The sequence below is a fragment of the Balaenoptera physalus genome, assembly GCF_965194825.1.
Source record: "Balaenoptera physalus genome assembly, chromosome: 18".
Classification (NCBI taxonomy): Eukaryota; Metazoa; Chordata; class Mammalia; order Artiodactyla; family Balaenopteridae; genus Balaenoptera; species Balaenoptera physalus.
Window position 1 is genome coordinate 21,434,679 of NC_138899.1, and position 25,327 is coordinate 21,460,005.

The window sequence follows — 25,327 nt, forward strand, 5'->3', positions numbered from 1 at the left end:
TTGCTAGTACCCTGGCCAGCAGAGTAAATGAAAACTTGTTTTAACAATACTATAAAGCCCTGTATTTGTGCAGGAAATTACAATAATGTCCTAAAACACAATGTCAAGTTTTATTTCTATAATAATGATTTTTTTGGAGCTAATGCTTATTCAAGGAGAGCAAAACTGTGTGAATGTAATAGGCAATGAGGTTATAGCTTTATCACTTCCAGGAATCTTTTTATACATGTGATAAAGAATATTATTCAATTACTCTTCAAATAAAGTAGGTAATTATCAAAGTTTCGGTGAATTTCAATATGCTTTCCAATTAGTCTTAATTTCCCAGGTATCAGAGGTGGGTTTAGGGGGAAGAGAAAAAATAAAGCAAGAATGAGAAAATATCTAAGTTATATTTTCCAAAAAAATTGGCTAGATAGAAAAAAATAGCATGGTTAGACTTAAATATAATATAACCATGTCAATAATTACATTAAATGTAATTCAACAACACACCACCATTAAAATATAAATTCAGACTGCATTTTTTAAAAACAAGAATTTTTTTACTTGGAAAAGAATTCTAGGTTGACAACATTGGTTTTGTTGTCTTTGTTTTGTTTTGTATCAGCTCCTTAAGATGATTATTTCAGTGTTTTCTGGTTTATATAGTTTTGTATGGGAAGTTCTTTTCTTGTTATTTATTTTTTTTTAACATCTTTATTGAAGTATAATTGCCTTACAATGGTGTGTTAGCTTCTGTTTTATAACAAAGTGAATCAGTTATACATATACAATATGTTCCCATTTCTCTTCCCTCTTGCATCTCCCTCCCTCTTGTTATTTTTAACTCGATTTATATTTTCATTCCTCTACTTTTAAGAGGTGATCTTTATCATTGGTTATCAGCCTTTTTTGTGATTCTCCATTCAGTGATTTTCTTTATGTTTATCCTACTTGAAAATTAGTCTCATCTTTTTGAGGATTATTTTAGATTTTGTTAGATATGTAGTGTTTACTTGTGTGTAGTGTTTACTTTTGATCTAGTTTAGCTCTAATTCTATGGTGAGAGCTTTCTGTGGTTTCTACTGAATTGTGGATCCCCTGCTGATTGCTGGGGGTGTTCACTGTGCCTTTCCAATCAGATTATTTTGAGCACAATTATCTTTTAGCCTTTTATGAGTTCCAGGGATACTCATCTCACAGTCCCTGGATACTTGTTCTTATGCCAATAGTTTTTTTTTTCCCAATTGTTGTTGTTGGTTTTTTTTAGCCTCATGCAAAGAGTAGGCAAGCATGGGAGCAGCCCAAAACTCAAGGGAAGGCTCTTACTTACTTATGAATCTTTTCCTCTGCTTAGCTGCCTCTTCTCCAGTACTTTGTCCTGCAATGTTTAAACATCTTAGTAACTCCAACTCTGACCTTAGCTTAACAAGGCTGACATATTCTATATGCTGTTACTGTCCTCATATACATGCTGTAATTTAGAAAATGTGTCCAGGCAGAGAGTTAGGATAATCATGGAGCTCATCTCATTTACAACTTGTCTCACAGATCATGATCCTGAACTGCCTGCTGTTCAACATCAAATACCATTTATTTTGTGCTCCCCCTCCCAGTTATTTAGTTGTTTATGATAAAAAGATAGTCTTGTGCTTATTACAACCTCAGGACTGGAGGTATAAATTGGTTGTAGAGTTTTAATTATGAAAATCTATTTCTAAATTTTAGATTTATTAGTTGCATTACATTACTTAAATCACCAAAGCTATTTGTTTTAAACACCAGGTGTAAGAATATATAATTGTGAACTCCTTCCTGTTTTAAATCCCACAGGTTAATGAACTTGACTTAAGTCATGTATCTACAAAGTTTCAATATACAAACAACTTGACTCAAGTGCATGCACTCAATCATTTTGGTATTTCTCTCTCTTCCATGATATTGTGATAATTAATTTTATGTATCTAATTAACTGGGCCACTGGGGGCCCAGATAGTCGGTTAAACATTATTTCTGAGTGTGTCTGTAATGGCGTTTCTGGTTGAGACTCGGTAGACTGAGCATATTGATCTTCCCAATGTGGGTGAGCCTCGTCCAATCCATTAAAGACCTGAAATAAATAAAAGGCTGAGTAAGAAAGAATACTTCCTTCCTGACTGTCTTTGAGTAGGGACATAGGTCTTCATCTGTCTCCATACTTGGACTTGACTACACCATCATCTCTCCTGGTTCTCAGGCCCTTGGACTAAGACTGGGACTTACACCACCTGTTTTCAGGCCTTTGAACTCAGATTGGAGCTATACCATTCATTCTCGTAGGTCTCCAGCTTAAAAGCTGCACATCTTGGATTTTTCAGTCTCCATATTTGCAGAAGCCAATTCCTCACTTTAAATCTCTCTCTCTCTCTCTCTCTCTATATATATATACATGTTTATAAAAGCAGACACTTCCTCATTAATGGGTCTAAATACCTTAAATTTCCAAATTTAGTAGTCATTTGTATATTACAGTAAAACATACTTTCAGGCATATTTTCTTATGCTGCATGTAATAAACCAGAGGTATATATACCAGTCATAATTTATTCAGTATGATTCACATTTCCTTTGTACATATTCCTATTTATTTATTTTTACCAATTATATTAATTAAGAATTGTTATATGTTAATAAAAAATGTAGACTATTTAAAAGGAGCTAATAAGTCTGGAAAAATATTGCCTGGAGCTGGTCATTTAATACCTCAAGATGTACAAATACGTAGGTCCATGAAGATAGAAACCACATCTGTGTTTTTCAAAGGTGTATTTTCATTATCTGGCCTGGGATCTGGAACATCATGTGTCCACTTAGTGCTTATTGAATGACTGAAGTTCACAAAATGCATTCCATGCACTCTTTATTGTATTGGGCATTACAATAAACATTTTATTTGTTAAAAAAAAGGATTAAGGTTTACTCTTCTTTGTATACAATTATAAGGTATTATTTGGAATAAAATGTGGTTAAATATTTGAAAATTATGATAGAAGAATAAACTGACACATAGAATTGTGGCTGAATTCAATTTCTAATTAGGCTGATGTCTCCATTCCATGTTCATTAGGAAAGGAGGGAGAAAAATTAGCCTAGCTCTAAAGGGATAATATTTAAAGATAAATGTTTGAAGGTAAACACTGGATAAATTATATATAAAAATGGTTTGATGGCTTAAACTTGTACATGATCAATGTTCTCACTTCTAAACAATGGGTCACTTTTCCCTGTCTTTTCAAAAATGGCAGGCCATTTCACTCTTGTCATTTTTTCTGTGGACTTGTTCCTGTCACTGCTCTACTTTTTATATTGACATCATATCAAATCATTTTAGTTTTCCTATTATGCAAGACTTTATGATTTATTACTCCATCTGTGTTTTTAATACAATATTTAGTTATCAAAATAAGAATAAATAATATTTTGTATATGTTAAAATCAACACATACACAAAATAAAACATTCTGCGAGAACAGAAACTATATTTTCTTCTTTTATATATATATATACATATATTCCCAAAGAATAGACTTGTCTGCCTACAACAGTCATACTATATTTATCATTAAGTGACAGATAATTAGGTTCATTCTTTGTGAAAGTCAATCCTCAGTGTTGATCTAAATCAAGTTTAATCCCCCAAAAATTATTTAAAAATTATAACCAGAAAAGGTATATAGAATTTTAATTTTGAGAAGAGAATATTGGAAGCAACATTACAGATGTTAGAGGAGACACATGACATTAATAATAAACAGAAGATGTACTGGGCATGTAATTACTTCCAAGTGTCTGTCATCTTATTTACTCCTCATAATAGATGAAGTAGGTATTATTATTGCCTCTGCTTTTCAAATGAGGTAATTGAGGACTAGAGAAGTTAAAATCTTGCTAATAATCACACAATTAGTAAATGACATAGCCAGGACTGAAATTCAATTTGGCGAGACTCCAGATTTTGCAGTCATTGCCACTGTGGGAAAAGTTAACATAAGTAGCTTTAGCCTATAAATGATCAGACAGAGAGTAGAAATCGTCTTACATGCATATTTTAAATAGGTCCTAAGATACTGTAGAAATAGCAAAATGTTAAAAAAATTACAAAATTTTTTTTCTACAAACACAAATTTAAAAGCTGAGGTACCTGAATTCAAATACAATCTTACACACACAAAGAGTACAAGTGCTCTAACAGAAATTCTAGAACTGAATGGCACCTCTATTTTATAAATTCCTCAACTCATTTATGTCAGGACACTTAACCGTATTTTCTATTATCTTTCAAGTCAACTTTGCAAAACAATTTGTGAGACTCTTCAAAATGAAGAGAATGTGCCCCAATGATAAGGGCATATTTTTCTTCTTGTTTATGCCCTAACTTCTGTCTGATAATGACTCACATGCAAAGCTGGCTTCATGTAAAAGTTTAATGTTTTCTTTTTCAATTTATAGCTAGAAATTCATGAGCTTTAAAAAAAACTTAGATTCTAAATTTTCCAAGCCTATGTGATTATTTGCAGTTTGAATTCTTTTACAGATATATAAGTGTATGTATTTGAAAATTTATTCAGAAAATTAACAGAATCTTAGTAAATAATTATCACTATTTTTACTGTATGAGGCATGTTGCAATATCCCTTATATGGTGAAGGATAAGTGGGATCTCCTACAACCGAGAAAGAGGCATATTGCCAATAGGCCCAGAATCAGAGTTAGAGATAGTTGTAGATTTGTAAAAAAAAGTCAAAGTGTGAGAAACATGAAACTTGTGAGGTTATCAAGCTCAGCTTTCTGAATGATGTGACACTTTTATTTGAGTTCTCCAGAGAAACAGAATCAATTATACATATATACGTGTGTTTGTGTGTATGTGTGTGTTTGTGTGTGTGTGTGTGTATATATATATATATATATATATATATATATACACACACACATACATATATATGAACAGATTTATTATGAAAATATGGCTCATGTGATTAGGTCACTGAGAGGTCCCATGATCTGCTGTCTTCAAGCTGGAGACCCAGGAAAGCCATTGGCATCATTCCAGTCCAAGTCAGAAGACCTGAGATCCAGGGGACCCAAAAGTGTAAATCCCAGTCCAAGGACAGGGGAAAATCCATGTTCTAGCTCAATCAAGCAGGCAGGAGGGAAGAGAGGGCAAATTCCTCTTTCTTCCATATTTTGGTTCTATTTCCAGCCTCAACAAATTGCATGATGCTCACTCACACTGGGGAGGGCAGTCTATTTTACTGAGTCCACTACTTCAAATGCTAATCTCATCCGGAAACACCTTTACAGACACATCCAGAAATAATGTTTAACCTGGGCACTCCTGAACTATTCAAGTTTAGACATAAAAAGAAGCATCACAACACTGGAAATGAATTAGATAATCATAGGAGTTAGCCAGCTGAAGTAGGGAGAAATATCTTCTGGGAAAAAGACAGTAAGCAAAGGCCCAGTGAAGTTCTTAGTATTTTCTGACACAGTAAATAAATAAATGAATTTTGCACAAAACAACATAGTTTGTCTGGAAACTATAAGAAATGTAGTGTGCTGGGTCGTAAAGTGTCAGGGAGGATAAAAGATGAGTTTTGCAAAATGGACAGGACTCAAATGATGTAGGGTCTTCAATGTCTTCTTAGAGGAGTTTTATCTTTATCCTATGATTGATGGCTAGTTATTTAAGAAAGTGATGAGGGATTGTCCCATATATATTTCCTGGGATAATGCTGTAGAGACATAAAGCAATTAGAATGCAAGGAATGCTGGGTCTCTGAATGCATGGAGGATATTGCAAGAAAAAAAAGGAAGCAAAGATAAATGATAAATTCTTAACTTGTAAAATAAGGTATATATGGTAATACCATTACCAGAAGGGAGAACTCTGTAGTAGTCAGTTTAATTGGAAAAGTAAAAAATATTCCAGGTAGAAATAACAGCAGGAAGTTAGATATGTAAGTAAGAGACTCAAATCTGCAATGATTATGTAAATCTATAAATGTGAGATTCTGAAGCATCTTTGCAGTTATTATATTGGCTAGGTGTTGAAGTCAAGGTGGAACAATAATGGGAAAAATAAATTTGAGGAACAGAGTTCTAAGTAACTTAGAAAATGATTGAAGGACTATTTTGTTCAGTAATCAAATATTCCAGGCATGTGAGGTATTTTTGGAAATGAATAACCTTCATTTTCCTGTTTTTCCCAAGTCATCAGTCAACTTGCTTATTTTCAGGGAGCCAGTGGTGATAACTAACACCAAGGCCTTATACAGGGTGAGGACTGTGCTGGTTGAGATAATGCCTCTGGGTAGTTTTTCACTGAGAATATCTAACATATTTTTGGGGAATTGATTGTTAGGCCCTTAATTACAATGAGAAATGCCAGGAGGTTATAGAGATCAGGTTAAATAGAACTGAATGTTCACAAATCTTAAAACCACTTCAGGACTGATAAAAATAGAACAAGTATAAAGATAGACAATTGGTTGTTTTAGTGGATCTTTACATCTTTTTCATAAAAATCATATAGATCCAAACAGACCCTTTACACAGCCAGGGAGAGTATAAGAATGTGATTGTAAGAAAAGGGCATACACAGAAAAAAAACTAATTTAAGTCGTTCAATTACCCATGTTTCACTACATTCTGCTCTGCATACCAAATGTCTCTTGGCTTTTCAGTGTTAAAGCTGGACTAAGGGAGAGCTTTGGCAGCCTATCATTGTCTTAGTGTAATCAGGCACTTAGCAACCCTGACATTGGATGCTGGCATTCTTTGTTTGGAAACAGCAGTTGATTCCACAATGAACTAGTTGATTGCTAATTTAGTGCACTAATGTGGAGAAGCAGGGGGCCTCCATACTGCACCTGAATCCAGATGTCAGTTTTCTACCAAAATATGTTATTTAAAGATTATTTTCACTCATTTGTTGGTTGTATAGAGATTTTATAGTGTGTATTTTCTCAGACCCTTCGGCTCTTAACGTTCTCAATAGTGATAAAGAATGGTCATAATTACTTCTGTAGATCTTCCCTGAACTGCACAAATATTAGAAAAATGAGCATATTACTTATTGATAGAATTAAAGACATGAATGTAAGTAATTAAACTAACAACACTTTTACAATGAGATGTAAAGGAGTATATACGCTAAAAAATTTAACGTTTAAAGCAGTCATTTTTTTAAGATTTTGTAATTTTTCAAAATCTATTATATGTATTCAGCAAAATTTTGCATATTAAGAAATATTTTGGTAACTCCAATACTTAAACTGTAATATATTTATTTCAATAATAGCTATATAAACATTTTCACAGATCAGTGAAAATTAAATATAATCTCAACTAAACTTTTCTAGAGGAAGAAAAGGAAAAAGAAACAGTAATTTAATATATCATTTATACTTATAAATCAGTCATAAAAGTATTATCGTTACTGGACAGACTCAAAGAAAATAAAATGATTTAATGCTTAAGAGACAAAATGAAGCCAAGTTGCAAATGGTATAATTAAAATAAAAGGATGTAATTAAAATATCCAAAGTATATTTTTAAAGATAAGATGTGCATACAAATGAAATAATTTGCAAATAGTATAAAACAAAATTATAGGATTACATTATATAATGAACCATGCATGAGTTGTTAATCAAAAGATACTAAACTTTTTTTTTACTGACTTATTTGTTAAGGCTGGATATTCTGCAAGAGATTAACAGAAAATATCATCAAAACCCTTTGGTAGAGAAAAATCTACAAGAGTGCACTGTGTAAATTAGATGAAGTTATGCATATTTAACTGAAAGAAAATATGGCATTTCAGTTTGATTCAAGTCCTGTTAAACTAAATATGGAGAAAAAGATATATAAATATGTGTGTATTATATGTGTCTATATATCTTTTATGATATATATACATTTATAAAATGTATGTAGACATTTTTCCTTGTTAACTTCTTCAGTTGAATAATAAAAAGATAAAGATTGATTTAATTATAAAATAGTGTGGTTTTAAAATATCAAATCATGCATTTTTAATATTCTATGTATTCAAAAGTGATAGAATTTGTTATTTGTTACAGTGCAGCAAAGTGATCAAAGTGCAGAAAAGTGATGTAAAAAATTAGATATTCTAATTTATAAAATGCTACATAATGGCATTTCAAAATCCATTTCCCCCTTGAGTTTTTTTTTTGATAAACTTATTTATTTAGGCTGCATTGGGTCTTCGTTGCTGCGTGCGGGCTTTCTCTAGTTGTGGCAAGCAGGGGCTATTCTTTGTTGTAGGTTGCAGAGCACGGGCTCTAGGTGTGTGGGCTTCAGTAGTTGTGGCTCACGGGCTCTAGAGCACAGGCTCAATAGTTGTGGCTCACGGGCTTAGTTGCTCCGCGGCATGTGGGATCTTCCTGGACCAGGGCTCGAACCCGTGTCCCCTGCATTGGCAGGCAGATTCTCAACCACTGCGCCACCAGGGAAGCCCACCCACTTGAGTTTTAATTGGAAATTTGTTATCCTTTGGGAAGCGTTTATTGAGTGGAAAGAAGCAAAGTATGTGGTTGTCTGTATTTCCCCTGCTGGCCAAGTTTAGAACCTTGGTGTGTTGAATAGGACTAATGTGCTCCAAGGAGACTCTACCTGCTAATTAGAAGGTGGTTCCCAGAAACCTTTGCAAGTCTCGGGTATTCTGTGAAGGTTACTATCTTGGCATCCTCTACTTTGAGCAGAACTTCTGATAGATCTATAAACAATACGTTGAATGAATGAATGATCACTTCTTCTACTTGTAAATTTCTTTAACAAGCCCTGACTGTTTGGAGGCACAAAATCCACACACCTTCCTATCTGGGAGAGGAAGAGCAACTTGTAAGCTTGATACCAAATTAATCTCAAAACTAGAAGATCAGGAAAAAATTGTGCACAACTGACTTTTTAGTATGTCATGCAGATTTCTGTGTCTCCTTTCTTATTTCAAGCAACTCTTGATGTGCCATGTGTCCCCAGAACATCTACACTATAGATAGCAATGCTTTCATTAACTCAGCTTTTTCTGCCACAAGTCACATCAGAAAGAGTTGAATTTCATTTCTTAAAAGCAAGATTCACTACCTGAATTTTTACATAACTTTTATATGTGTGTTAGCAGACAATCTCTAATTGAATACATTCATTATTTAGACAGATTATCTGACTGTATTGTAAATGTGCATTAAAAAAGAATACTGTACATGGAACTCCCTCACCAAAGTCACTGAATAATAAACTACAAAAATTATGTAATCATATGTCTAAAATACACTACCTTTCTTAAATAGACTTTTCTTTATGTCCTCCAAGTATTTTGTTTACCTTTTCTTTTTATAATATTTGATGCATGTGGTTACATTTCTCACTTTTCATTATTAATATTTTTTCTTTATCTCCAAAATGTGTTTAATATTTTTAAGTGCTCAATAAATATTTTTGAATTTGTAAAGACACGTGACCTTTATGTCTATCTATTTTCTGTGTTTACTTATTGTTTTTATCCATTGGAATTTTCCCTTGGTGGTTCTTTGTTCATCAAAATCCATCCCATTCCTAACAAGCATGCTCTCCAAGAATGCTATAGTCCATGACACAAACCACAATATAATTCATTCATTCATATTCATCTGAGCTCTGTCATTTTCCAATTTTTTTCTTATTTCTGGGGACATCTTTCTTATTATTTCATGTATTTAATATAAATCTAAATTGGATGGAAGCCTGATAATATGAATTTATTTTATTTTCTTTGATCATAACTCTATATAATACTTATTAAATCCAAAAATTTTGTTTAAATATATATTAACCTTATGAAATTCACTAATTTTTTGATTCTTCAGCCAAAATCAAGGCAAAAAAAGAAATATTTGTCTAAAAAAGACATCTTAATACTATGTTTGGTAACCTCATGATTAGTTGTTACTTATAGCTGTTGACAATATGGTATTGCTTAAATCAAAGGCTCAGATAAGTTATTTATAGTAATTTTGGAATTCAAAGTAACATACAGATAACAAAGCTGTACACAGCTAGTTAAATAGTAAAAACTACTCATTAGAAGTGAGAAAAGCAGCCGCATAGCACAGGGAGATCAGCTCAGTGCTCAGTGCTTTGTGACCACCTAGAGGGGTGGGATGGAGAGGGTGGGAGGGAGACGCAAGGGGGAGGAGATATGGAGATATATGTATATGTATAGCTGATACAATTTGTTATAAAGCAGAAACTAACACACCATTGTAAAGCAATTATATGCCAATAAAGTTGTTAAAAAAAAAGAAAATTTATTTGAAACTAAATTAGTAGACTGTTAAATGGAATCTGTGATGGTTTATGTTTGTGTCAACTTGGAGGTTCTTTTTGATTGAGATTCACATTTAACTCTGTCCAATTTGAGTAGAGCAGATTGTTTTCCATAATGTGAGTGAGCCTCATCCAATCAGCTGAAGGACTGAATAGAACAAAAAATTAGCCTCCCTGAGCAAGAGGGAACTCTCCAGAAAACTACCTTCAGACATCATCTGCACCATCTCCTCTCTTGGGTCTCAAACCTGCTGGCCGACACTACAGAGTTGGAATTACTAGTCCCCATAATCATGTGAGTCAATTCCTTATAATATATCGTATATATGTAAACATATATAAATATGTACATATGTAATATATACATAAAATATATATCTGAAGATATTTATAATTCATATGTATCTCTTACTAGTTCTTCTTAAAAAAAAACAATTGGTACTGTTTCTCGGGAGAACCCTGACTAAAACAGACTCCTTACTTATTTTTCTACCAGTATAAATTAACAGTGAAATTCTCAGTAAATTTACTAAATTTCTTTTCAGTCATTTATGTAGGCTTGCATAAAATTTATCTCTGTCCTGCACGTAAGATTTCAATATACTTACGAGAGTAAGCACATTGGCAGAAGCTTTCATTCATAAGGATTGCCAAATTCGAGTTCCTGGATCCCAGCCAGATCCTAAGCAATGAGGCAATGCATTGTAACACAGCGCCGCTGGGGAAGACATCCAGGAAGACCGATGACAGCAGGATGACAGCTGCGATATGGTGAGGTGAGGAGGGAAACCACCAGCGCACAGCGTGCAGGAGAAATGCTGCAAGCGCTCACGGAGGCACAACTCCACACAACATGCCACAGCAATGGGGTGCAGAGAAACAGCAGTGGACCGACTGTCTTAGGCAACAGTAATTGTAAATGGGTGACTCATGTGTAGTAAAGTCATCAGTTACTCCATGGGGAGAAGGAAAGTGACACTGCATAAAAGAATTGCCTCTCTTAGAAAATAAAGGTTTGACATTTATGAAGTGTGTAAAGGGAATCAGTGGTCCTTAAAGCACATTTATACAAATAAACAGCATTTGCACTTTTTTTTTTAAATGCAAAGATCAGTGTAGCACAAACAAATAATATTTGTTATTGGGGTGGAACAAGCACTTTTAGTACTATTTTTTACAAACGAAATTGGAGAGGTATGCATTTTACAAGTATAATAATGGGGAGGGACTTCCCTGGTGGCACAGTGGTTAAGAATCCGTCTGCCAATGCAGGGGACAAGGGTTCAACCCCTGGTCCGGGAAGATCCCACATGCCGCGGAGCAGCTAAGCCCGTGCGCCACAACTACTGAGCCTGCACACCTAGAGCCTGTGAGCCACAACAAGAGAAGCCACTGCAATGAGAAGCCCGCGCACTGCAACAAGGAGTGGCCCCCGCTCGCCGCAACTAGAGAAAGCCCATGCAGCAACGAGGACCCAACACAGCCAAAAATAAATAAAATAAATAAATTTTTTAAAAAAATAATGGGGAAAAATACTTAAAGAAATCCTAATTTAATTGCATGAGCTGTACAACAGGATACTTGGTGTTATTTACATTCTTAAATACTTTTCAACTATTTCTCTTTTACTTTGACCTTGCTTCTCTATTCAACTTTAGGTGGTAGTAGCTAGATTTATTGAATTGTATGATTTGCAGCTTTCAAAAATTATCTAACCAGTGCCCATTAATATGTTTTTTGGAACTATAGACTATTAATTAAAGAAACTCATATAAACGATAGTATGATAAATGTTTGTATGACATAATGTATGAATGTTAACTCTTTTTTTAGTCTCTTTGTGATGTGAGAGTTGCTGAGTAACAAGGATGTTTCCCATGGAAAATGCCCTAAAACATATTATTTTTAGTTCACTTAATTCAGTGGCTTAAAGAATTCAAGATACTCTTGGGTTCCTAAAAGTATTTTCCCAGTCCCTTCAGTGATATTAATGATTTAGGCAAATTTGTGACAATTTTAATTCAGAAAATATCAAAATTTAATAGAAATTTATTTTTTGTCTTTTCTTTTATAAGAAGAATTGAGGTTCCAAAGTTTAGTGGATTTTCCCATATTATTTAACTTGACAAATGTTACACTGCAAAAGTGCCATTGCTTTTCATGACCTCTAACTTCTTTTTTTCTTCTCAACATGAAAATAACCTCTTTTCCTACATTTTAAACACTTATATATAATTTATTTTCTTGGGACATGTTTGTGTACTTATTATAATTAAAATACAGGACATGGAGGGCTAAAGGGTAACTGGAAATTATGGCTTTAATCCTTATGGGTTCATGATATTGTGGGGGGAAAGTAAATATAAATGATCTCGTTAAAATACAGGGACATGTGATAGAACAAAGTTTTATTGAAGTTAAGAAATAGGAAAACAGCGTTTCCAACTGAGCTTTTCAGGGTTTGCTTCACAGAGAAGGTAAAAATTGCCTCAGGATGCAGGAATTGGTAGAATCTTAACAAGAAGTGATTATAACAGGTATTTATCCTTTATTCATCCTCTATATATAATGAGGAAAACATTAATATGTCAAGAACTGACATGAGAATTGTTATTATATTTTGAGAAAATACTTTTAAAAACTTCCTAAGGTAGAAAGTGAAATTATGAGGACACAGAGTCAGCAGGATTCAAAGTAATTCACCATGATGGAAGAAAAAGATAATTTGTGGGTTGATCCTGATAAGAGAGCCGCTGTGAGAAGCCAGGGATATCTCATAGTAATAATATCACAGAGTAAATTTTTAGAACGTATTTGAAGAGGATTTCTTGGCTTCAATAAAAACTTTTCCTCATAAATGCTCCTCATTTTCAGTATATTTTGTTTGTCATTCATTTTGTCTGGAAACTGGATTGACGTATTTCATTGAAGGTAAAGTATGTTCAAAATCGGAATCCAGTCTTCAGGGGAAACTATTTTTATGGCATTTTCCAGTGAATTCAAAGACATTTGAAGACAGCTTTGACTTGTACAGTTCAAAGAATAGAGGTCTGAACAGCTATTATAGAAATATTTCTCCAGATGCTGAAAGAATGGCTGAAGTCTGAATATGCATGTGTGAAAAAGCTTATATTTTAATAACTTTAAAAATAAAATGGTATATTGTTAATAATCGTAAACTCTTGATATGTAGAGATAGTTCAGGTTGTGTCAAAATCAACTGTCTTCATGTGATAAAGTATCAGTAGAAAAGTAATGTGTTCTGCATAAATATGAGGAAAGAATTTCAAAATTATCATTGACACACACAATAATATAATTTTATATCTGGAAGAAATATTAGAGATGTTACTGTATAATTCCTTAATTTTAAAATAGACTTCTCACTCAAAAATACCAATAGGTAGATAATTTCCAATTCTAGAAGGCACCATGAGTTGACATTGTAAATTAACCCTCTCTCTTCCAAACCCAGTTATGGCAAATTAAATATTTTTAAGTACAACGTCACAGACACTCTTAAATTCAAAATAAACCTCTCCTGGGCAAGAAACAGAACAAAGCCCCTCCACTATGACAAGAAGCGTTGAAGCTATGTGAGTCAGTCATCATTTTGAGGGATGGAGCGTGGTGGCTGAGTTTAAGGTGATCTATGGTGTGTAATGATTAAAGCCCAGGCCTCATGAAGTGGATTAGAGCAGAGCTTTCCATCCATCCATTCAGGCATTTGGAAAAAAACTGTGAGTTTACTCTCTGGCACTATGGATTATATAATTCTTTCTGACTGAGGTCAAATAAGGATTCACAAAAAATCCCTAAAACCAGACAATCTTAACTGCCTACTGGGTCCAGAACTGGGTTTGCAGTATCCTCTGTAACAAAAAACCGGATCCTCCAGGACAGGTACAATATTACACACAGTTTTGCAAGATTTCTTTACCTTTCAAGGAACATGAAAGAGAGTGTGCATTCCCTTTGCTCTCATAGAATTGCAATGTTCTATCACAATCTTACTTTGGCCATTATCATAGTCTCAATATTAATTTTATAGTATAATATATATATTATATTAATACTGATATATAAATACATGGTATATTATATATGCATATATTGTATTAATATAGAGATAAACATGTATATGTATTACCTATGTATACTGCAGTAGCATTAAAGATTAATATTTCATTAATATTAAAGCTTCATCTAAGCCTAAGGATAATTATCATTTCTGCCTCTGATTTGGGCTAAAATGGTAGTTAACTTTGTCAACTATTTATTTGCATATTACCGTCTTGAACTTAATTTTTAAATAATCTTTCTTCCTTGACTTGACATCTTTTCTTCCCCCTTCCTAATGTGGGGTATAATTTGTTTAATTGATTGCTCTTACTTTAAAATGTCAGGATTCTCATTCTGCCAACATTTTTAGACAGAACAAAATAGATCTAAGTATAGCATCTTGTCTCAAATTGACTAAGTAAATACAATATTGGATAGCACCTGTCAAATATGCTTTGGTGAACAAATTAAATGTAATAAAAATAGAACTAATATTTAAAATTCATAAGGTAGGCACATAGAAAAAATTAATATGCTATACAAATTGAAAATGAAATGAGAAAAGATTCATGGCAATATTTTCACAAATGGTAACTTCTAGCAACTTTTTAGAAGGCAAGGAAGTAAGCCAATGTAGTATTGTATGGAAATCAATACACATTATGCTGAAAGACAGTAGCTATAGAGTGCTTATAAAACAGGAAAATAACAAACTGAGCTAATTTTAGACCTTTAACACTAAATTCATTTCAAGGCCTTGCTCATTTTACACAGTGGCTATTCAAATATATGCTATTTGAAATGAATGTAAATTTTTATGTGTCTAATGTGATATCTTTTAGGAAAATACACTTGATTTTTATATTTTTCTTTTATATTATTTAAATAATTTTGAATTTAGCTTCTAGTTTTGAAATAATTCATTTTTTCCAATGATTAAGTTATACATACATATTGTCAAAAGATTGATAAACAAAGATGGAACCACTGATTTAATGCATTCAAATTTCAATGATGTAGACAGTTCTCAGGGCAATTTATTATTCTTCTTGTTTCTATAACTTATTTTATGATCTGATAATTGTAGGCTTCTTTTTTCTTGAAATTAATAGCTGTTATCAAAATATTCATACATTTATTTCTCTTTTACCTAATTGTGGTTGGTTCAGAATCTATCTTTTGATTAAAATTTCAGTTATTTCTGATCTTCAGCTGATGAATAAACCACATGTGATATATCCATATAATAAAATATTATTCAGCCATGAAAAGAAATGCATTACTGATATGCTACAACAATAATAATCATTAAATCATTATGATAAATTAAAGAAGCCAGCCCCCGCAAATCACATATTGGATAATTATATGAAATATGCAGAATAGGCAAATATATAAAGACGTAAAGTGGATTAGTTTTTGCCAGGGGCTGGGTGAGGAGTAAATAGGAAGTGACAGCTAACGGTTACGTGCTTTCTTTTGGGAGTGATGAAAGTATCCCCAAATTAGTGTTGATGTTTGCATAACTTTGTGAATGTACTAGAAACCAATGAATTGACACACTAAAAGGGTGAATTTCATGGTATGGTAATTATAGATGAATTATAGATAAATAAATTATAGATAAATAAAGAGACTATCAGTGAGCTTGGAAGTCTAAGAAACTACTGTATTAAATTTTGAGTCTTGTCATTTATAACATAATATTTTTCCTGTAATAAAATGTGATATGGTAATTTCATATTTTTTCTTTTCCAATTTCCTTTTCTATATTTGGTCATCTGTCAAAAATTTTTTTTAAACATGGCATGTTTCAATTATAATAAAAATTATAATAAAAATACAACTAACTAATTCATTCACTACTGGGGAAATGAGGAAAAGGTAACTTTTGGAAGAAGACTTGGATAAAATTTTTGCATTCCCCAATGACAAACTATTGGATCATTAATTTAGTACTGGAAAGTGTCAACTTTGTCAATATACCAATAGACTTAATATATAAGTATAGAATAGAATTCTAATAAGACAAAAGGCAAGGGTTTCATGGAGGAAGAGTGAAATTGCCAGCTTTTCAGGACTTGCTGAGTCCTTTGCTAGAGCATTAAAAGATGGCTAAAAAGCAGTTAATTATTTCTATGTGACTATGTATCTCTCTTAATTTAAATAGATTTATGTATGAAAAAAGAACTACTTACTCAAATGTCACCTTGAAAAAAGAAGCATCTGGAATGATAGACTTTCTTGATGCTATGAGAGTCAGAGCCTTTCTCCTTCTCATCTCGTGCAGGAAGATGTGGTGACAAACGTATCTGCTTTGTAAAAGCTGTAGCGGGAGAACTGTCTGAACCACACAACATTTTTAGATCAAAAAATAGATCCCAGTGGCATGTCAGTTTCCAGTAGGTGCTTCTTGGGTGTCAGTAAGGGCCACATAGCCACTGGTCTTATAGTGAGAAAAATCTCCTTTGAGACTTTGCTTTGCAGGACCCCTGATAAACCCCTTCTGTTTAGCAACAGAACTCTCATTTACCCATTTTTTCGTGTGACAGGACCAATTAGTATAAACAAGTTCATGATAAGCAAAATGAAATGGAACACTTCTGTTTCAAAAAGGACCAGTGAGAAGGTAGCACCCTACTTTCAATTGGTCTAAAACATATAGCAAGTAAGTTATAGAATAAAAACTTGAGATAATCTGATTGATCCAAATTCAATTAATTAACATTTTTTTCCTATACTGTCATTGTATATCAACAACTCAGACTGCTAATGTATTGCAAGTTGAGTACAGCAAAAATTCTGAATATGTTCGCAAAAAGTAAATAATATACATGCATATATTGAAGTCAATTTAGTTTGGATTGAAAAGGTTATATATTTATCATAATATTATCTTTAATACGTCTGAAAATGGCTCTGTATTTTTTGACTTTTATCCACATACCACACAATAGTTTATAGGCATTGTTTACTAATTTTCACTGGGTTCCATCAGGAAAAATTACAGTTATTACCTGACATTTTACATAATTTCAGGTTTTGCAGAGGTTATTTTAGTACTTCAAAGGTATAACCTATTGAAATTCAATGATGTTAGCAAGAAGCAGGCAAAAGTTGAACAAAAGAATTGATTGCCCTCAACTGTCTCAAAAGAGTAAATTTTCTGGGGTTTTTTTTCGCCAGGGTATACAGAAAATAGAGATGTGTGTAGGATAGAAATGGGCAAACCAGATTCATAGAAATAATGGCAATTTGATAAAATTGATTAAATTTTATTATTTTTATTAAAGATGCATAAGACATTTTGTGAAAAAATAAGACACTACTTAAAAAGTTAATTTAAAATCTACAAGTATTTTTTATTAAAAGTAATAATAGATTGGATAAACATGGAAATTCTAATAATATAGTAGAAGAGAGCATGGAAGTCATTTCTTTAAGTCAAAGAATGATGTCCAGGTCTCTTTTACAGTATATTAATATATCTGAAAGAATAACTAGATAAGATTCTCAGATGAAAGTCTGAAAAGGAAGAGTAATGAAATAGTAAATCATTGCAAAGAAGTACAACGTTTATAAGTGTTTTATTAGCAAAAGAAGAGAAAAAGACATTGTTGAGGAAATGGTCCAGAAATAGAAACTATTTTCTCTACACAATTTCGTTATCCAAAAAATGGATGAATCACAAATCAACATTAAAGTGAATTATGTTTCACTGGGTAGTTTTGTGAATATAATAACTAAATTTAGATCCTCAAAACGTAGAACAAAACATTTTTCTGACTTAACAAATAAATATTTATAGATCAAATCATATAAAATATAGGAAAATTGATATGAATATTTATGAAACAGTGAATGGGAAATTTGTCTATCCTTTTGATGGTTAGAGTAAAATACACTTAAACAAAAACAAAGATGTATAGCGACTAAAAGATTAAATATTCTTCATATAAAGTAAATCAAAGTGTCAGTAAATCAACACATATTTCTAAATTTTAATTAGCTTAAGATATTTTATTCATAGATGACATAATTTGGATGAGAAATTTGATCACAATCTAAATAATTGTCAGATGTCAAATAAAATAGATCAATGGTAGCAAATTCAATATCAAAGAAAATATATTTCAAAAGATATGCAATATAAGGGACAAGTAGGGATGTTATCTATTGGTAAGACAAATAGCACATCAAGAAGATAAAGCAATAATCAATATATGTGCACCACAATGAATTTTCACCTGACAAAACTATGTAGAGAAATAAATAAATCAACTTTTATCACTGGAGATTTTAATATACTCCTCTCAGAAAACAACAAAGCAAGCTGTCAAAAGATGAGCAATGATATAGAAGATACGTTATATGATGTCTTTATACCCAAACAAACCAAGAATGCATATTTCAATAAAAATCAAAGAAACATTTGAGAAATTCAACAAATGGATTTTAAAATGTATATGGAAGAATACATACTATCTATGAGTCAAGTCAATTTAATAAAGAAGTTTTAGTCAACCACATATAAAAGTATACTGTAAAGAAAAATAATCAGGACTTCCCTGGCGGTCCAGTGGTTAAGACTCCGTGCTTGCACTGCAGGGGGCACAGGTTCCATCCCTGGTTAAGGAACTAAGATCCCACATACCACACAGTGTGGCCAAAAAATAATAATAATAATAACCATCATCACCATCAAAAGTGTGGTACTGGTGCAACAAAAAATCAAACGTGACAAAACATAGAGCTCAGAAACAGACCCATCTATAGATAGAAAATTTATAATGGAAAAATTGACATTGTAAATGAAGCAAGAACATATCAGGGTTGGGAAGATGCAATTAATCTCTGGTGAAAAATTAAGTTGAATTTCTACCTCATGTTACTTTGAAATATAAAATCTATATTCCTTAAAGAATCAAATGTGAAAAGCAAGACAAACCTGATGGATTAAATGTGCACAAATACAGTTGATACATTTGATTACAAAGGTAAGTTGATACATTTGATTACAAAAAATTTACAGATTTATTTTCAATCAATGATGTCTTAGGTAACTATTAACAGATGGATGGCAATATGGAAGAACATATTTGCAATGTCTAAAACTGACAAGAAACTCTCGTACATAAGCAAATTTAAAAATGAAAACAAATAAGAAAATGGATGAAAATTAAGAATAGGCAATACTCTAAGCAAAAGTCTAAATGTCTTACAAGAGTAAGAAGATGTCAAAGTCACCATAACCAGCAAAACATCAATGAGATACCATTTCATATCACCAGATGGGCAGAATTTAGAATGGTGGATAATTCCAGGTGTTAGTGAGGATAGGGGAAACAAGAAAATGATTGCCCTGACTGTGATTGCTAAGGCTTTCCTATACCTCAACCAAGACAATGAAAAAAGATGATAAACTGTGATACTGATGAGTCAGACAAGGAGGAGGGTCCCCCTCACACGTACTCCAACCTTACACCATTCAAAAATAATAATTAAGAATGGGGGCAGCTGTATGTATGAAAGTCTTCATACTATCTATACAAGTTAAATATGGGTATTAGACAAAAGTGTCAGTTCCCTAACACAACATTGTAAATCAACTGTTCTTCAATAAAATAATTTTTTTTAAAGTGCCAATTTACTAAACGAGAAAAGGTCTTCATTCTAATATACATTGCAAAAAGTCAATACTGAAATGCGTATTTTCATTTTAATATGCAAACAAAACCAATAAATTTTAGGATTTGAGGATATTTTGGAAAAATCAATGTTTTAGATACATTTAATAAACTGTAAGCCAGAAATTAAGAATCATCATTTCCAATTATTCTTGGTAGCTTTTCTTATCAAACATATATACTATCTTACAGTATATTTTCTGTTTATTTTATTTCCCTGTTTATTTAGAAACTAAATCAACATTGGCTATTTTTAATGAAATAAGGTAATATTAAACTTTCATTTTATTTTATTCTTTTGGCTGTGCCACGCGGCATGCGGAATCCTAGTTCCCTGACCAGGGATCGAACACTTGCCCCCTGAAGTGGAAGCGTGGAGTCTTAACCATTGGACCACCAGGGATGTCCTAACACACTCTTTTTTTTTTTTAACTTTTAATAATACATTTTCAAGTTACCTAACAATTCATTTAATAATTTCTTATTTTGCCTTTGTTTTAAAATTTCTTGTTTTTTTCTACTAAGTCTCCCTTTCATGACATGTTAATTTTAGATTATCTTGGTTTCAATATTTTATTTGTCTATACTTTTTTGCTATTTCACACTTTAATTTTTCTTCTTTTTTTGTTTTTTTAAATTTATTTAATTTATTTATTTTCTTTATTATTTTTCTATGGCTGTGTCAGGTCTTAGTTTCTGTGCACGGTCTCTTCATTGCAGCATGCCGGCTCCAGGGCGCGTGAGCTCTGTAGTTTGAGGCACATGAGCTCAGTAGTTGTGGCGCACGGGCTTAGTTGCCCAGTGGCATGGGGGATCTTAGTTCCCCAACCAGGGATTGAACCCGCACCCCCCGCATTGGAAGGCAGATTCTTTACCACTGGACCACCAGGGAAGTCTCTCTTATTTTCTTTTATAGCTCATTTTAACATGATGTCAGGTAATTTCTATTCCATTAAGTATCATCGATTTCTATTCAAAGATTTTTTGGTATACTTGCATATTTACTCTTTCAAATTAACTTAAAAATGAACTTAAAAATTTCAAAAGTAATCAAATGAAGGTGGTTAAAACAGAACTTTCAATAAAATAAAAATATTCATATGCCACGTTAATCAAACAGGGTAGAAAACAGAAAATTATTGTTACCTCATTATTGCCTTATGTTATTTTCTTATTAGCAGTGAAACAGACAAAAAGATATTGCTAAGCAATAAATAGTCTGTCTTAAAGTCACATGCACTCATTAGGTGTAAGATACAAAGGAACAGATCTCATGCCTATTTTCGTTAAGCAACATCAACTTCATTTAATGTGCTGCTACTTGCCTGGAATTAGTAAAACCGAATAACAGAAGTAATGGTTTGCCTTTTGAAATATATATAGGGTTCTTGTGTGTTTTACTTACCAAATTATATATACAATAATTAATTATCTCACAAAATTGGAATATTCTGATATACTTTATTCTGTTATTTAAACTGATAATGGGATATTCCATCAGGTAATTTTTGTGTCAGTTTTAGGTAAGGGTCTAAATTCTCTAATCTAGGCACACTTGTGATGGTTCATGCAATTCTTTTTTTCATTATTGAAATATATTTGACACAAAACACTGTAAATTTAAGTTGTTCAACATGTTGATTTGAAACATTTATATATTGTAATATGATTGCGATTATAGTAATGTTAGCACCTCTATCAATAATTATCATTTCTTTTTTGTGGTTGGAATAATTAAGATGTCATCTCCTAGCAAGTTGGATAGTTATCATGTAGCATTGTTTTCTATCTACCTCTGTATTTAGGTTACTACTTTGAGTTCTGTGTATTTCATGTTATAAGATCCATTTATATACCTAGATTTGCCAAATGTTTCCTTATGCATCAATCTTGCAAAGAATAAAAGAAAATATTCGCCATGCCCATAGGCTCTGATGTTTCTAAAACAGCTTTCTGGGTTTTTTCTCCAAATAGCATTTAGTGCTTGGTATTCACTCTCTTGTCCACTAATGCCGTCACTTTAACGTCTATATAACTAGCTATCTAAATTAATTAAATGACTGTTAGACATAACCTTTTTCACAGTTCTAAAATCCAAAAATTTCTGAAAATCATAATAAAGGCATTTAGTGGCAAATCTGAAGAGAATGGACGTCAGGCTATTTATATTCTTTATACATCGCAGTTAGTGTGATCATTTTTAGCTGCAGAAATGTTAATGTGTTGCTGCAGGGATGATGCCAGAGATCCTTGTAGGCTGCAAATATTGAATGGTTATGACCTTGCTTGCTTTTCTAAAAGCCACAGATTCTAAACCCAAGTGTTTCAAATGATGATTGGAGATATGAAGTAGATAATAGATTCATTGTGCAACCGTAATTATTAACTATCTAAAAGATTGTTGCGACATTATATCCCTTGACAGTTATTATTTAGACTCTCATATTGAGCTTTCAACCCAAAAGAATGAAAGATATTTAAATTTCAGGATGTTAAATCTAATGATAAAGACATTTAGAGTCAGAATAAGATTCTTAAAACATAGTAAACTGTTATAATAAAGTACCTAATTTGAGTTGGGCAAAGTCAACCAACATTTTTTTTTCTTTTTATGAAGTTATTGCAAGAAGCCTAAGAATAACTAGGGAAGGTAAGCACTGGGCACCTTATATGCTAAGCTTTAATTTTCATTGTGACTAATGAAGAGTAATAATGAACTCCTTACATAGTCTTCTATTTTTCTTTCATAGTAGATTCTGTTGCTACTGATTTAAATTATATTTATGAAAAAAACTTTTTCTTTCACATGTATCTACCTCCCTGGTGATTGCCAAGTTGACTTCGGCTGGTGGGAATAATGAGGAGAAAACCTCTCCCCATCCACTCTCTCCTGCTCACTGTGATTTTTTCCATTAAATACTTAGTTTCTCTCAGCATCAGCTTTACTGATGCTAAAACAATATCATAGTTTGATATTGTCTCCAAACCAAATTAGCAGAGTAACATGCTTTATTTCCCATGTGTAATCATATGTAAAAGATTTACTTTGCTTCTCATTTTAGCTCACTAAAGACAGTGGAAGAAATCCATTGATTATCTTATTCTTGTTTATAAAATGTAGTTATTGGCATGTTTTCCTCTTTGTATAGCAATTAACTAGTTCTTTTTGATATAATAATAGGTAAAAACGTATGTAACACTTATGTGTGAAGCATTTCTGATGTTATATTTAAGTTCTTGAAAAATCTAATGAGTATAGTTTATTATTTTCATCCCCACTTAGGTGAGAAGAAAACAAATTTAAAGCAGTAAGTCTGTGACTACAGAGCTAACTTAATGCCTGAATAAGCATTTGATCCAGGCTGACTAATTTCAAGCTGGAACTTTAGCCACTGTTCTCTATGGCCTGTCAATATGATGAGTATGATTTAGTGATTACTCAAGTAGAAGACATTCACATTGTCTCTGATAATAGCGTGCTACAGTTAAATCTAAATAGTTATTTTAAGTTCTCCAAGTAACACAATTTGTGGGAAATATGATAAGATAATATTAGATTTGCATTTCATGTCTGTGCAATATTGCTTTGTGTTTCTCAAATCAGATGGGGACAATATCCAATATCCTACACGTCATACTTGGTTTTATATGATAAATACTTCGAAACCCAGATGTGTAAGTAGGTAGCATGGTCACAGCCTGAGCAGGGTGAAAGGAAGAAGTTGTAGTGATTTAAAAACCCAGGCTGCCTGCACTCAATGCATGGCTCTCTGTGGCTCCGTTTCCTAATTTGCAAAAGGAAGAGGATAAATAGTACCAGCCTCACAGAGTCTAGATAGTATTAAACTATTAAATTAGGCAATACATGTAAAGTACTTACACAATTCTCAGATTTATATATATATATACACACACACTATATGTATTTTATAATTTTATAAAGTACATAGATATTATAGTTAGAGGAATGCTACTTTATTTGCTACTTTGCCACTTTCCTGCACTTAGAGCATATCTCGTTCATTCTAACATAAGTTAACAAATATGTGGGATATGGGGTTAAGATCTACTTTGAAATATATGGAAAAGTTGCATAGAATAAAGGTGAGTCAAAATATTTGGGAAAAGTTCTAATATTTAAGAAGATTTGGAAAATTATTAGTCAAAAATTATCTTACACTGAAAAGATTGGTAGATATTAGATTATTAAACAAAAATGTGAGAAAAATCCTGGTAAATAGTTGCAAATTACATAACACACAGATTATTCATTAAAAATTTCTAAAAAATGGAGATGAAAAAGACAAATAATCCAATAGAACAATAGTCTCAAGATTTAAACAAAGGATACAAACCCACACACACACACACACACACACACATACACAGAGAAATGTAAATGTTCCTAATATACGAAATAATGTTGAATCCTGCTTGTAATAAGATATGTGCATATGAAAATATTATAATATGCTATTAATTATTTATCCAATGAAATAAATACAATAACTTGACAACATATTCTTTTGGACACTTTGTGGTCAAATGGGTAAATTTATGCCTTCCTGGTATAAATGCAAAATAACAGAAGCACTATATCCAGAGATTTGACAGTATCCTGCAAAAGACCATATGCATTCATACTTTCACTCAAGAAAACTACTTCTAGGAAAATATTCCTAATATATATTCCCAATTATAATACAATTAGGCATATGTATTAGGTTATTCTTTGTATATTAGTTAATCCAAAAGACTGAAATTAGTCCATATCTCCCTGTACAAGAGGAGACAGGTTGAAATCGCTTTATAGGCTCTTTCCCTAAAAAGCCTCAGTTAACTAGTGCAAGTCACGTAGTCTCAGTCGGCCTCAGGTTTCTTATTTGCAAAGTCAGGTAAATCAACAATATCATCTACTTGATAATTTTCATATAAAAATGAATTATTCAAAGTGTCCTCTCATATTGGAACAATAATCTTTCATTTCATTTTGTGATTTAGAGTGATTTGCCCATGATAGACCCCCTGTTAGAAAATATCTCCAAATACATCTCCAAATGAAAATTATAGGTCTTTAAAATTTTTTTTTGCTAAATAGATTAATTTCCAATAGATAGTAATATGCTATTTAAAGTACAAATTATTTTAGTTATAGTAACATAGTATCTAAGAATTTATTTTATTAAATGTGGTTAACACTTTTCTACATTTATGAGACAACA

The 25,327-nt window shown here is 32.2% G+C and overlaps 1 long non-coding RNA gene across 1 annotated transcript; it reads left to right on the forward strand.

The window, feature by feature from the left end:
* The first annotated feature begins 2,536 nt into the window (after window positions 1-2,536).
* On the forward strand, window positions 2,537-17,972 carry LOC309647407. The gene is made up of 2 exons (XR_014256024.1): window positions 2,537-8,341; window positions 8,378-17,972. It is a non-coding gene; the product is annotated as an uncharacterized lncRNA (long non-coding RNA).
* Window positions 17,973-25,327: the final 7,355 nt, after the last annotated feature.